This window comes from Pinus tabuliformis, chromosome 3_1 (assembly GCF_031772625.1).
Source record: "Pinus tabuliformis cultivar Carrire ecotype Pingquan chromosome 3_1, CPIR1, whole genome shotgun sequence".
NCBI lineage: Eukaryota > Viridiplantae > Streptophyta > Pinopsida > Pinales > Pinaceae > Pinus > Pinus tabuliformis.
In genome coordinates, this window is record NC_142301.1 from 541,040,528 (window position 1) to 541,055,840 (window position 15,313).

Below are 15,313 nucleotides of genomic sequence, written 5' to 3' on the forward strand. Positions count from 1 at the left end.
ACGCAGGTGTTTAACGGTTCAGGTGCGAGGGTACGCAGAATAGAAACAGGAGGGCTGCATGGGTACGCAGCGCAGAAGAAGGAGTACTGCATGGGTATGTAGAGCAGAAGAAAGGGAACTGCGTGGGAATGAAGAGTGACGAAGGTTCAGGTGCGTACGCACAGTAAAAGCACGGGGTGCGATAGTATATATGAGTGCGTGGTTTCTGTAGCAGTACGCGGCGCGGTAGTGTTTCTGGGTGCGTACCTGCAGTAACAGTACACAGAGTAGTTGAAGAAGCAGTGCGTGGGTGCGCGGTGAAGCAGAAGGCTCTCTGCGGATATACGCAGGGGAGCAGAAGGTACTGTGCGTAGCGACGCAGGCCAATGAAAGAAAAACTGCGTACTTGTCTTAAGATCTTCTATTGACTGAATTTTTTTGTTGATAAGGTGTTCTGGGTTTAGTTCTGTTACTGCAGTTGACTGTGAAATTACATGTACTTGATGATCATTTGATGTTTATGGATCCAGTTTGAAAATTCATGAAAAGTGGAAGTAGGGGGTTGTAGCTCCCTTCCAGAAGAGACTAGAAAACGAGAGAGAGTTGTAGCTCTCTGCAGGTTACAGCCTGCGTACTGGTAAAGGACTGCACCAGTACAAAATCCATTGTAAAAGGAGTTTCTAATTTGAAAGAAGATAGAGACATATTGCAGCAGGTGGTTTTCACCCACATTGGGTTTCCACTTTACATCTGGTGTTCTTTGGTGTGGCTATTTGTTTTTCTTGTTCATGCTCATTATTTTATGGTACTGATATGCAAAAATAATTCAAAGCATAAATAAAGAAGATTTGTTAAAAGAACTAGATAATACTGATTCACCCCCCCCCCCTCAGTATTATTTCCAGCACTTGCATCCCCACAAGTTCCTCCTCCTCCTCCGCCTTGTCTACGGCCCTAATATCATCCGTGCTCTCCCCCAGTGCCCTGATCAAGAGGCCGAGTTTTTACTTTCATTGGATATGTAGGCATCCTCTCCATCATTAATTCATAGCTCCAACAATGGCGATCATCGTGGCCTATCGATTTGCAGAAATAGGAAAATAATTGTTGTGGTTTTGTAAAAAATTTTGCAATAAATGATAATTGTATATTACATGTTTTTTAGCTACTTGAAAAATAGCGCACCATAGCGTGGGCCCTGTACTTGGTCCTATTGGAGCTTCCTACCTTAGTGGCATAGGCACCTCTCCTATGATGTAATTCACGAAGACAAGGAAGTGATCTTTATTATGCCCCTGGTTTTTACAGTCGAGACACCATAATTCCTTGCATACCTCCATCCACGCCACTTTTTCCTTTATCAAGCTCTACAACTCCAAGAAAAGGTTCTACAACACTACGTGAATTTGTTGAACCCCCAATGAAGCATCCTGAATAGGTGTTTCATGCATCTCATCACAAATTCCAGGGCCTCCACCTGAGTTCCTATATTCTGCTGTGATAAAGAAACCCTTAGTTGGGGCGAGAGCGAGGCTACAAACCATTCGTGGTGCTAACTATCTATGATATTCATATTAGCTTCATAGATCTGGCACTTCAATCTTTGATCTAATTCCTAGGGTGTTTCATCGGGCCTCATCATGATTTCCTTGAATCCGATTACTGATCGCGATTCAAACTTAGGCTTACCAAATTCTTTGTTCAGAGCGGTTTGAGTGTTTGCTAATGATGCTAGCAGGTTATCGGTGCAATACTTAGTGTACCATGTCACCGCGCGATCCTGCAGAGTGCTAACCAACTGTGCCTTCTTTATATTATCATCCGTAATTTGTTGTGACGTCCATACAACCTCCGCAATAAACAAAAACTGGCGTGGATCCTCACTTCCTAAGCCCTTAAAAACTGGCAACTTCATCATATTCAACATGTTGACCAACAGCAGAGGTGGTGGCGGTGTGGGTTAAGGTATATGTTGTCGCAGTGAAGGTCGAAGTGGTGTGCGTGGATGAGGTATCCACGGAAAGCCTTGCTTTATCAATTGGACAACGCTCTGTAGTGAAGCTTGTGCTTCTCCCTCGTCATCACTTCAAGGAGGTCCAATCAATGCACTATATTCAAGACATGTTCTTCCTTGATTTCTAAAACCTCATCCACTTCACTTAGATCCAAACATCAAGGTAATGGCGTAACCCACTTTTCACACAAAATCATTTTAATCCAAGTATTCAAAGATCTCAAGTACTTACCTCGTGGTCCCTTAAAGAAGCATCACTCTACTTCGTTGTAACTGACTAAGGTATCAACCGCAAACTCTGTAGCAAAGCCTCCAATGACTTGAACAAGCCAATGATCAACTGCGTGTGCGATCTTATCTTCAGAAACTTCCAAACTCCACATGAGCTCCGGGGTCCACACTATCAGACCATCAAGCCTCCACCTTCCTTGGCCGTCTGCCAATTTAGCGATAAGCTTCTATAGTTTGATCAGAAAGGTGTAGAAGAATATTTCATGTATTTCTGTGTATAAATATATGTCCAACCACTGTTCATTTGTCAGGCACAAATTCCTATTTTCTTTCCCCATGAATTCATGGATATTTCTATCCAACCACTTCTCAATTTCCTTCTTGGTCAGATTCCAGTCATGTGACATCACACATCTCCTTATGCAGATCCCAGTCCCGGCAATGGAAATATTTGTTGTCTTAGTAGGTCTTGACCCAGGTTCAGAGTTTCTTGTGCCAAAACAATCCCTACACTACTGGCCCTTTCGGTATCAATTTGCGGAGCACGAACTAAAGACTCACCCGAAGCAGTATGGGGGAGTGTTGGAACCAAGATTTCGCACCCAGAGATCAGTTTGATGTCATTTTTCACCCTAGATCTGCCTTCGCGTAGATCAATAAGCCCTTATGTCTTATCAATGTAACTTCTTTTAATCATCCTCTAGACCTCCACGAAGGTCTACGACTAGCTTTCACGGACCTTGAATAGTTGAATTAGCTACTTACAAGCATCATAGATTACTCCTAACCTAATACTTACTGAAACCTTCTTAACTGTTCAATATTGTTTACATACAATGATATAATCTTCACGTAAGAACTTAACATCAACTGTGTTCAAATAACAATATAGATCCACTAAATTCACTCATCAATACATTATTATTTCACAAAAACCATCATTTATCACAACATAAAGCACATTCATTCGTAACAAAAGTAAAGAGATAAAACACAGGAATTTCTAGAATATTCTTCTTTTAATAATATTCAGTTAAGATTACAGACTCAATGCCTCCCTACGCACTTAGCTGCAGGGGTCCACGCACTCATCTACGGTCTCTACTCTAGGCCTTTGCGAACTCAGCTGCAGAACCTTTCTTCTACCTTTTGTGCTAACTTAGACTTCTTATTTTGTACCCATAGACAACTTCTACTCCTCTATTCTTATCATGCAATAGACTCTCTAAGACAAACCTATTTATACAATCCATGGTCATCGGACCACAGGTAGATCTTCATAGTATGAATCAACATACATAAAAGAGGGTAAACCCATTTTTGACTCTTCCATTAACTACACGCTCCGCGATCACAATTTGTGGAAACTTTACATATTTATATATCAAAACTTGGGCTTTTACCCCAAAATTGATCCAGCAGACCCCATCCCAACGATATATGTTCTCCCTAAGTTTGAGGGTTCCAGTATGAGTTTATTTTAGTTGTAATTAGATAACTCAATTTGACTGAGTTATGGCAAGTTAAACTAGTTCTAACTATTGAGGGAACTAGTAGAGGATTAGTAGTCAGTTGGTGCACTGGTGCATCCTCAGTGATACTCTAGTCAACTAAATATTCCCTCGTGAGAAACTCAGGCACATTAGTTTAGAGAAAGACCGTGTTGAGACTAGAGTGCATGTACAATGTACGATCAGTTGTAGAATGATCTGAGTTGTATAGATCATGCATGCAATCAGAAGAGGACCTAGATTCAGATTGTGCAGTTATGGAAGAAGGAATTCCCAATTAAATATGGGCTATTCCTCTCAGAATATGCGCAACAAAATAGGCGCTCAGCAGGTACCATAAATTGGCAAAGCATTGGTCAGTGCAGGCTTGTGAGGCAAAGAGTTCATCATAATTGTGCAGGAATTATTATTGTCCCAACAAAATTTTTATTATCACTCATATTTTTTATTAATGCAATAGATAGTTGAGGTTTTGAGCAAAGGCTTTTCCTATAGAAACAATTGTATTATATGTCTTCAATTATTTTCATCTTTTCGATTATTGTTTTCATCGATATATTGGTTTTCGTTTCTTAAAGAGTAGAGTAGATTCTTGTCTTGTGTTTTAGGAAATTACATGAGTTGTGAATCTATAGGAAAATCTATATGGTATCAGAGGTGAAGAAAATATACTAGAGGACATTTTCAAGTTTTAATTTTTCAGTTATAGGTGAAATTCGAATTTCCAATACATACTTCAGTATTGGCAGATGGAATTCTACAATTTACGGCTCGAGTATGCCTTGGAATGCAATTTGAATTATATAGCCCGGAACAACATGATGGAGGTTGTGTTGGAGGATAATGGCTTGAAGGAATTCACTGATCAAGACATTCCCAATCCACACATCACCGGATGAAAAATATCTAAATGAATGGAAGATGTGGTGAAAGCAAGGACGCTAATCCTTGAGCGAGTTTGAGACCACATTGTCTCGAGTCTCTATGGAAAGGAAACTCCGTATACTTTATTGAAAGTATTGACGAACCTATTCTAGAACAACAATGACCATAGGAAGTTGACACTAAAAGACAAACTTCCAAAAATAGAGATGGAGAAAGGTGAGACAATTCCAAAATACTTGACCAAGTTCACTCACTCTCGTGATGAGCTAGGTAGGATTGGAAAAACCATTGCGGAGGATCATATGGTGAGCCTAGCTCTCATAGGCCTTCCCAAGAGTTGGAATAGCTATTAGGACTCTATCAATGGGAGGGAGAAGCTTCTATATTGGGAATGAATGTGGTCAGATTTGTTGCAAGAGGAGATCAGAAGGAACACCGAAGATGGTTCCTCATGGAAGGCTAATTATGAGGAACATTGTGCCTTAGTGGGTGAGGCAAGGAAAGGGAAATGGAAGGCATCCCATTCCACATTGTATTATTTCCATGGAGGTAAGAAGAAAGGCATGAATAAAGTTAAGTGATTTCATTATCATGAGCTAGGCCATTTTGCTACAAATTTTCCACTCAAGAAGTCCAAGAAGAAGTCCTCAAGAGGAGTGGTGGGTGAGTCTTTGGCCTCTCAATTCGAGTTTGACTTCACTCTCAATGCATGCATGGTGTCATCAATGATGGGTAGTGTATGGTACCTTGACATTGGAGCTTCATTTCACATGACTGGTGACAAGGAATCGTTTAGTGACCTGGAGGAGAAGGATCTCTAGATGCATATTGAGATGTGTGACAACAAGTAGTATAGTCCTACCATATTGGGCACAATTACTTTTTAGAGGGAGAAAGGTGCTCCTCTCACTTGGAGGAATGTTATGTATGTGTCCGGGTTGAAGAAGAACATAGTATTAGTCGCCATGCTTAAGGATAGAGGCTATGATGTGATTTTCTCAAAATGAAAGGCGTTCCTTTTGATAGTTCTCCATGTGTCAAGTAAAGAAGATAGGGATTCAAGTTGAGAATATCTAGAAGTTGGAGGTATAGGATTGTGCATCTTTGAGCATAAATGCAGAGAAGGAGAAAATCCAAGACATTGGTGAGTTGTGGAATAGGTGATTGGGTCACTTGCATCATGGGACTTTGAAAATCATGTAGTAGAACCCTATTGGTATTCCAAAAGGTTGTTGGGAAAAATACTGAGAGGGGGCAGTGAATCAGTATCTAAACTTTCACAATAATAATTTTTTTTTTCAAACTATATATGCTATTTTACAGAAACCAAGCAGCGTATGTCTTCACTTATAAAGAATGAAACCAGCATAAAGATAATAAACTTTGATAAACAACTATTCATTGTCCTAAATCAGAGTGTGATCATTTACTAAGAAGTAAACAAATGCAGTAAGAACAGAATAAATATACACACATAAGCAGCACACATGAACACCAGGAATTTTTAGGTGGAAACCCAATGTGGGAAAAAACGATCGCTCCTCTTTTCTTAGTCTTCAATCTTATTATTATAAAAAGTGTTTACAATTTTTGTACTGGTTGATGAGCCCCAAAAATGGATAATTATATGAGCTCATTAAACCTCCTAATTCGACTTAATCCACCATTCTCATTCGTTTATTGAATGTTTTTTATTATATTTATGCTAATAGAGTGAATTGGGTTAGTCATTATGCCAACAAGTCTAATGTGTGCTTTGTGTAGTCTTTTTGGTCAATTTGGAGACAAAATCAAAGGTTTTAATGAGCACTTGGCAGCCAAATTCGTGGGAGAAAAAGGGAGAGGATTTGTAGGAAGGTGTCCCCTTCATTTATGGGCCCTTACCTCGAATTCTCCACCATCAGCTCGGAGTTCAAGGGCCACCAAATCAATCATCACAAGGGCAGCCGAGCAAGTGCTAGTAAAAGTGTTGTTAACTACAAGTTTTGGTAGCCGAGTTCCTAAAGTTTAGGAGGGCTGTTGGGGTCCTTAGTTTGTATAAATAAGAGTGCTTAGGGCCTCATTTCATTTAGTCATTTTTTAGTCACTTTGTAGGCAGAAGTTAGCTAGTTTGTAGATTAGCTTTGCATTTCAACACATTTTCAAGCTTTCCCTTATGGAGAGTTTTTTATGTAACTCTTCTTTTCTTGCTCAATAAAGACGAATCTAGCTTTGAACTAGCTCTAAATCTCTCTTAGGAAGCTGTAGCATTTGGGGTTGGGCCCATATCAAGTGCCCAATACCTCCTTTGTTTACTTTCATGTGTCTTTGCTGCACTCTTAGAATAAAATCTGCTATTTTAGATTTAAATCTTGCTTTGTTATTTAGATTGATTTTGATGGTTAAAGTATCTTTTCATGTTCAGATTTAGTTGGTAGGATAATAATAGGAAAAAGGCTCCAAAAAAGGGTCAACAAACACTCTTGGTTTCACCTCTTCCTTAATGGATCAAGGGATGGAATTGAAGTAACCGTGTTGTCCCAAACAAAAACACTAGTTTGCTTTACCATGGAATCCTTAGTGTACTATATTCATTTGTAGAAGTTGGTTATGTGTTTAGATCTCTGAAATGTTTCATTGCATAGTTGATATACATGGTTCTCTTCCAAATAAAGCTGTTGTTCATTCACTTTATTGTTAGTTAGATTAGATTAGCTAGGACTTTGGTTACTTGCAAGAATTTGTTGATTCAGTTGAATGTATACGGTGCAGAGCATCTCTACCACTCTTTCATCCACCTAAGCTTCATCAGAGTCATATGCTCCATCTCCTAGCTAGGTTCCTCATCTAAAATCTGTCCTCTTGCCCACGTAACCCTACCTTTTTGTGCAATCATTGTTTCAACTTTCTTTGAGCCAATTTAGCCATCTACACCTTCTCACCACTCCGTCCACCAGTCCCTAGGCCACTTCAGACCCCTATCCTACCTCCATATCCATTCATGCATCTTCCCTCACTCACCCATCCTCCAAAATCCAATTTTTAAACATCCTGTAGAAATTTCTGAACATCCTATAGAAATTCCTGAACATCCTGTAGAACCCCTGCAGACTTCCTATAGAAGCTCACAAATGAGGTTTCTTGATAGCTAAACTTTGTGAAACTCTCTAGAAGGGCATTAGGGACTCCTTAGACCCTCTCTAAACCTTCCCAACCTCTTCCAAGCATTTCTCCTCCTTGATCCACCCCTGCATAGTCAAATAACAGTGAAAGCATATGCATGATGAAACTGACGACTTAATCAAAAATACAAAAGATGTTTTCTTCAGATAGAGGTAGTCTAGACACATGTATTTTACCTTCATAGAAGTAATGGCATCTCTTTCAGTAGTTTGCATTCTCTCCTTTTCATCAGTAGGACTAGCTGGTAGAATTAAGGTTTGCTAGGGTTTGCGTTCCCTTCAATTTTTCAATCTCTTTTCGTAAATAGATTAGCTTCCTTCAAGTTAGCTTTCATCCATAAATTAAAAAGCTTCTTCTAAGAGCTCATAGAAGTTGGCTTAAGCTCCTAGCGGACTTGCGCCAGCTAACCAAGTGACAGTTGTGGCAAGAGCTAGTACTTGTGCATACATCACCGTCGCTTCCAAGTTTGTTACGAACTACCGGGTTGATAAAAGTCAAGACGGGAGTCCCAGGAGTTGCAGCATTATTGCTGTAGTACTGGAGCCCACCATCTTTTTGGCGCCATTGCTGGGGAAGCGTCAGAGTATTGGTGATTGCTGCTTTTCTTCTATTTTCCACTACAACCTTCTACTAAGTAGTTTATTTCATTTCCATTATGCAATTTCGTTTTTGCAAAAGTAGATTAGCATTTCCCGCTTTCATATATTAGCATTTCGATTCCAAAATTTCAATTCTACAAGCATAGACTAGCATTTCATTCCTGCAATTTAATTTGAGCAAAATAGATTAGTCCTTTCCTGCTTTCATTTCAATTTCGCATTTTCATTTCAGCGAGATAGTTAGTTGCAGTTAAGTCTATTTTAGTTTTTGCAGGTACAAGCAGAAAAAAAAAAAAACAAAAATGAACCAAAAATATTTCCTTTCATGCCTTGTAGGAGTAGAGATAATTTAGGAAAATGATTGCACAACGCCCCCACTGCTTCACACAGCTAAGCTTCTCTCTTCTTCGATGGCTGTGATTAAAGAACTCTTAGGTGGACAGCAAGAAATATTTGAAGAACCTCAAGGGAAGAAGAAGAAGAAAACATTCCTCTGGAGCAAATGGCTACAAATAGAAATGTTGGGAGCAACACCTTGTCCAAAAATGAATTTGCAAATCAGATTGAAGATTTCAAGAGCGATATGAGGCAGTTTCTTGCCATGCAATTAGATACCTTACAGATCCAAAGGAAGCAAGAAGAAGCCAAGAGAGCTTTGGTCATCTTTTGTCCTAGGTGCACTAGAAAGCATCTTAGGAACGAATGTCCAATGCACTCCCTAGAAGTGTGTTTCATCTATGAAGAATACCATCCTACAAATCAGTGCCCTTCCTTGCCTAGACTTAAAGTTGCATATCAGAGAGCCAAAGGAGCCACTGGATCACTCTATTATATGAACCAAAGGAGGTGACATGGACCCATATCTTACCAGCAGGGAATGCAAGAGACATCCTAGACCTATTACGACCCCTATCAAGCCACTTCCATGCCTTCTTGGGGTCCCCCTGCTCACTCTTCCTAGTCCACACCTCCTCCTTGGTCATATCCTCCTGAATATTATGCCCAACCAGCTGCTCATTCGTTTCACTCTCATGCTCATCCACAGCCTCAATGGAATGCACCTCATCAGGGGTGGAGGCCCCAATACAACACTCCTCCTGCTTCTTTTCCTCCACCACCTGCTTATCCACCACCATTGTCTCCTGCTCCACCAAGGCAACCCCAAATGCGTTCCCAACCATAACCCCATCCACATCCATCTCGAATATACACCCCCACTCAACTATCCGTACCACCATTTCCACACCTGCCCGTTGCAGTAGCTCAACCCAATTGCAAAGTTGAGGCACAACATGTCCAAATGACTCCTCTTAAGCTCGATGATCTTCACCATAGCTCAAGAAGAGTATTGCAAAACAGAGATTATATTGACACCATTGAAGGACCAAAGGCAAAAGAAGATTCAAAAGAAAAGATCAAAGAACCATGCGCTGTACTTAATGAAGAGAAGAGATCAGAATCAGAGATCAAGAAAGCTCCCTCATGGTTACCATCAAATATTCCATGTATTCAAGAGAAAGATCAGCAAAAAGAGGAAGATGAGAAATTCATGGTAGAAGGTGACATGAAACATGATCCAAATCAGCAAAAGGACCAAGGATATCAGAGATATATTGAGATATGGTTTTAGATCGTCACTAAGTTGCAGCAGTACTCTCTTCCTCAGCGATGTTTGATCCCTTCAAAGTCAGATCATTTGGTCTTTGAAATCCGGATAGCTGTTAAAGCATGCATTTCAAGCCTCCACATCATTTTGTCTCTAATCTCGATGTGCACATGGCTCCATTGGAAGTATTCTTATACTTGAAAAGAATTTTGTTTTTCAAGTAGGGTAGGGTAGAAAAAAAAATAAAAAAAAGAGAAAAATATAAAAAAATGAAAATAAGAGGAAAATAGAAATCTAAGGTGAAAACCTCCTCCGAGGCACCTTAGATTGGCTCATTGATTGAAAACCTCCATGAGGTGGTCAATGGGTTGGGAAAAAGGGAAAAGAGAATAAGATCTATGGGTGAAAACCTCCCTTGGAGGTGCCCAGGCAATTAGGGTGAAAAACGCCATGAAGCGCCCTAGTTGTCTTTCAAAAAAAAAGAAAAAAAAAAGAAAAAAAAAAATAAAAAAAATAAACATAATTTCCATTGGATAATTGCAAGTTGCAAGAAGGACATTGCAGGTCAAGAGGATCACTCAAAACAAAGACAGAGGAAGTTCTGTGCCTTCTACAGGATGTTCTGTGTTTTCTACAGGAAGTTCTGTGTCTTCTACAGGAAGCCTACAAACAAGCCAAAATTGATCTCTGAAGTGGACCTGAAGGCCGGGAATCTATCCATGAGGCCTGCAAGCATCTATGTTTCCATTCCTCACCCTTCTCCATTATTTTTTTCATATCATTGTGCTTCTTTCCTCAAAACTGTGTGTTCTACAGGAAGTTCCTGTAGAAATTACAGGATTTCTATAGGAAGCTAGAAATGGATTTCAAAAAGGTGGTTTGGCAAACATTATAGCTTCAGCAAGGGTTCAGAAGTCCTCCTTCAATCTTAAAACTCCTCCTCCATCATCTCCATGCCTGCATCACAGCCCAAGCTCATTTTTTTTACCATGCAAAAACTTGCAGAATGCTTTGAAGAAAAAAATACATAGAACAGAATTTGTTTTTTCCCTAACTTGAAAACCATGCATCGATTTAAAATTTTTTTTTATAGGGAATTATATAGGGATTATGGCAACATGCCTGAGCAGTTTCAGCCCATTCCAATGCACTGTTTCCAAGAAATCAACCTCCATCACCTTCAGCCATTTTTTCATTTTCTCCATATCTGTGCATCCGTTTCAAACCCTATTTCATGGGAGATGCACATGGGTGATAGTAGCCTACCCAAAAAGTTTCAGCCGATTCCGATGCATGTTTTCTGAGAAATTGATCTTTGTAATCTTCAACCTTTTTGTGTTTTTCTCGAAATCTATGCATCCATTGATCGCAATTTTGCTATGGAGGTGCATCATGATGATAGGAACATGATCAGCAAGTTTCAGATCAATTCGATCAATCGTTCGGGATCAATGGCGAAAACAAGTTTCGGTCCTGTGAAAATTCAGCAGCAGCAGCTTGAGGGTGCAGATCTGAACGTGAAGCCAGCTCCTACAGCATGGATCCGGCTAGAGGATACCTGCAAAAGTAAAAATAGCCATGAATCAGCCACCAAGCCCTCATGCAACCACAGAAACCAATGCATGCAGCAAGTGAAAGGCCACAGCACCTCACGGCAGCCACATTTGACTTCCAGGTATGTGACTAAAACTCATTCCTCTATTGCTTGAATCTAATCTAAGCACTACATGAACGAATGAGATGGTGGGATTCAGCTAGGAAGCTAGCAAGATTCGATTGCACTCATCCAGGCAAAAATCATGCAGCATACGTGTATAGTCGTTCACGTGAAATTTGAAAAACACAGGTAGTGGTAGACGTGTTGAACTCGAGTGCACAGGACATCAAATGATTAACAGAGAGAAGAGAACATGCAGTTCATAACATCACTTCAGTTTGAATAAAGCCAGCACACATTTTTGCCACCTCACCACAAATCACGCAGGAATTAATGAACGCTCAGCTGAAACTCACAAACTGCTGTTAACTTGCACTTGCAACATTTTCAACTGAAGTATGCATCCTCCGCTTCCACAAAATGATTAAACAGTCGTCCTCCATTAAGCTTTGAGGCCTGGTTCACAATTCTCCAGCGTATTGGGCTCACTCAGAGGCACAGGGGCATTCTACGGGAAGATGTTCTACAGGAAAGTACAACAAAGCCTTCTAGAGCAGAAAAGCCTGAGTTTTTCTTCATCAAATTTGGAGCTTGAAGAGAGGTAGGCTCAAAAACACCATTCCCATGCACGATATTTTGAAAGGTGGTGAACTAGCTTGTTTGAAGTGGAGAAAATTAAAACCAATCTTCCTGTGGGTCAAGAATGGTGGTTTGCTTATATGATACACATAATTTCTTTTAAATGGTGCTACATTGTACTCACCTCCATGATTCCTGTTAACAAACTCTCCCCACTATTATGACAAACCGATGTAAGGCTCACCTATGCACGTATCAATTTTTTGTGTGACTGTTATATGATTGGTATAAAAATATTTTCTGCACTCTGTCTATGAGAGCTTCATTCCCTTTGACAAGTCGAAGTCTTGGGCGGAAGCAGTATTTTAACCAGAGAATTGGTGAAAGGGGGAGATATAAATAGCAAAGAAACCCTGACCTGAGAACTAAGGGGGAAAACCACGTCCAAATTTCCAGTCTAACCAGAGCTCAAGCTGAAAACAGGGTATCTTCACCATGCTTGGAGGGTTTATCAGAAATGAACCCTCGGATTCCAAAAAATTGAGAGAAACTCCTGAGGTGGTAGACCTGTTTACCCGTGCAAAGTGGATGACCTTCTGTGATAAAATCCAAGGTCACGATGATGAAATAACAGAGGAGTTCCTAAGGTCCCTACAACCCAAATCAAAAACATTGGCAACTGTAAATTTCAGGGGATTGACCTTGAAACTCACCCCACAACTCATTAGCTGGGTCACTGAATTGCCATTGGGGATACCCTGGGATAAAGAGGAAAGGAAATTGGGCCAAAAAGATAAAAAGGAATTCTTCCTACCATAAGAACAGTTTTCAGAGGATAAAAATGGGGTCTGGAGAGCTAGCTTACAGCCATTTTGGAGTGAGGTTAGCCTTCAAATTATGAAATATATTACTTGTGAAGGGTGACTTAGTGTTGTGTATGGGTATCACTTCCGCTTGTTAACTGAGCTTAGGCATAAGATGGATTTGCCCTCAAAACAAAAATTGAGCATCCCATACTTCCTCCTGCATTCATTGATTGAGTGTGGCACAAAACTGAAGGAGGGGACACCAGACTAGCTGGCTCATCATGGGCTTATCAATCTCCTCGTAGAAGATGCCCTCCATACTTATATTGTCCCTATCTCCTGGGAGATTTTTCGTAATATGACCAAGAATGATGATATCCGGACCCTGGCAGAAGAACTCACTTCATCCAGTAGTGAGGAGAAGGAACATATTGAGGCAGAGAAGAAACCTAAAGGTAAGGAAGCTAAGGGTAAGAAAACCTAGGACAGGCCTTCACAGGAAAAGCCACAAGAACAACCAAAGGAAAAGCAAGAAAAAGGACAAGCTGTTGAGGCCAAAGCTGGGAGTAAAATAAAAACACCAACACCAAGGGAGAAATGGTTGCAAACCCGAGCAGAGAAGACTGAAAGGATGCAAACAACACCCAAGGCAACCATAGCAAAAGTCAAAGAGAAGGCAACCCCAGCCAAGCAAGCCAAATCAGGGAAAACTGGTTCTACAAGAAGCTAGCAGACTTTTTCTACAGGAAGCCAGAAAACTGCTTCTATAGGAAGCCAGAAAACAACCACTACAGGACTTTCTACAGGAAGTCTAGGGAAAGGGCAGCAGAAGGAGAAATTGGCCGAGATTTTAGCTAGGGAGGCAGCAGCTGTGCTGGCCACCCTAAGCACATTCCCCAAGGAATAGGAGAAGTGAAAGAGGGAGCTTCCACTATATTTTAAGGCAAGAAGGAGCATGCAGATAAGCACTGGCAGACCCCAACCATAGTTAAAAGAGCCAATCACAATTGTAGACACCTCAGCTACACAAAAGGAGAGGTCCCCCTCAAAGGCATCCATCACCTATGAACGGGGAAGGCCGTAGACATCCACCTGGAGAGAAAGAATGAAAATGTTGGACACAAAGACCTCTCTACAGGATGCTGAGACAGTTCTACAGGAAGCTGAGAATTCTCTAGGAAAAGGAGCACGGGCAGTGGGAAGAAGCAAAGATAAAAGAATGGTTTCATGACCGAGAAGAGGACATCACTTCAGAAGCTTGGCATGATAGGGAGGCCACCAAGGCCATCAAAGATGAGGAGATAGATTGGTTGCTCAGAGGATGAGCAACACTTTCTGTAGGGGGGTGATGATGAGCCCCAAAAATGGATAATTATATGGGCTCATTCAACCTCCTAATTCAACTTAATCCACCATTCTCATTAGTTTATTGTGTGTTTTTTATTATTTTTATGCTAATAGAGTGAATTGAGTTAGTCATTATGCCAACAAGTCTAATGTGTGCTTTGTGTAGTCTTTTTGGTCAATTTGGAGACAAAATCAAAGGTTTTAATGAGCACTTGGCAGCCAAATTCGTGGGAGAACAAGGGAGAGGATTTGTTGGAAGGTGTCCCCTTCATTTATGGGCCCTTACCTCAAATTCTCCACCATCAGCTTGGAGTTCAAAGGCCACCAAATCAATCATCACAAGTGTTGGAAATACTGAGAGGGGGGTGAATCTGTATTTCTTTTTCCCACTATTGTTTTACTAGTTAAAAACATATATGTTCAAAACACAAAATGAACAACAAGAATAAATGCTTTTATTAATATAACTGTGCAGTAAAATAAATACAATAAATATATGGTCACAATTGGTTGCCAAGCTCCAACTTGGACTTTGGTGATGCTCCAACCTCTAGAGCACCAACTCCCAAGGACTTCAAATCTGTTCAATTCTGAGGCTCCAACCTCTTTGGTATACACTGGTGTGCTGCTGCACTCTTTTCAGCTTCCACTGCTTCTGCTGCCCCCTTTGCTTCTGCTGCTTCCACTATCTCATACTCAGGTTATACCATATACCAATAACAACATCAATTCTCTATTTTTTGCTACCTTTTATATGCTCCATGCCTCTGTCCCTTCATTTCTTCTTTCTCACTGGATCTTTGACTTCCTTCTTGCCTGCTTCAGCTTCCTCACTGTTGGCTTGTTTGTCACTGTAGCTTCCTCTGTCCATTGTTTTCACAGGTTACGTTGAATCAATGGGCAAGGATCGAGTCATCCATAGAGAACACAAATTCAA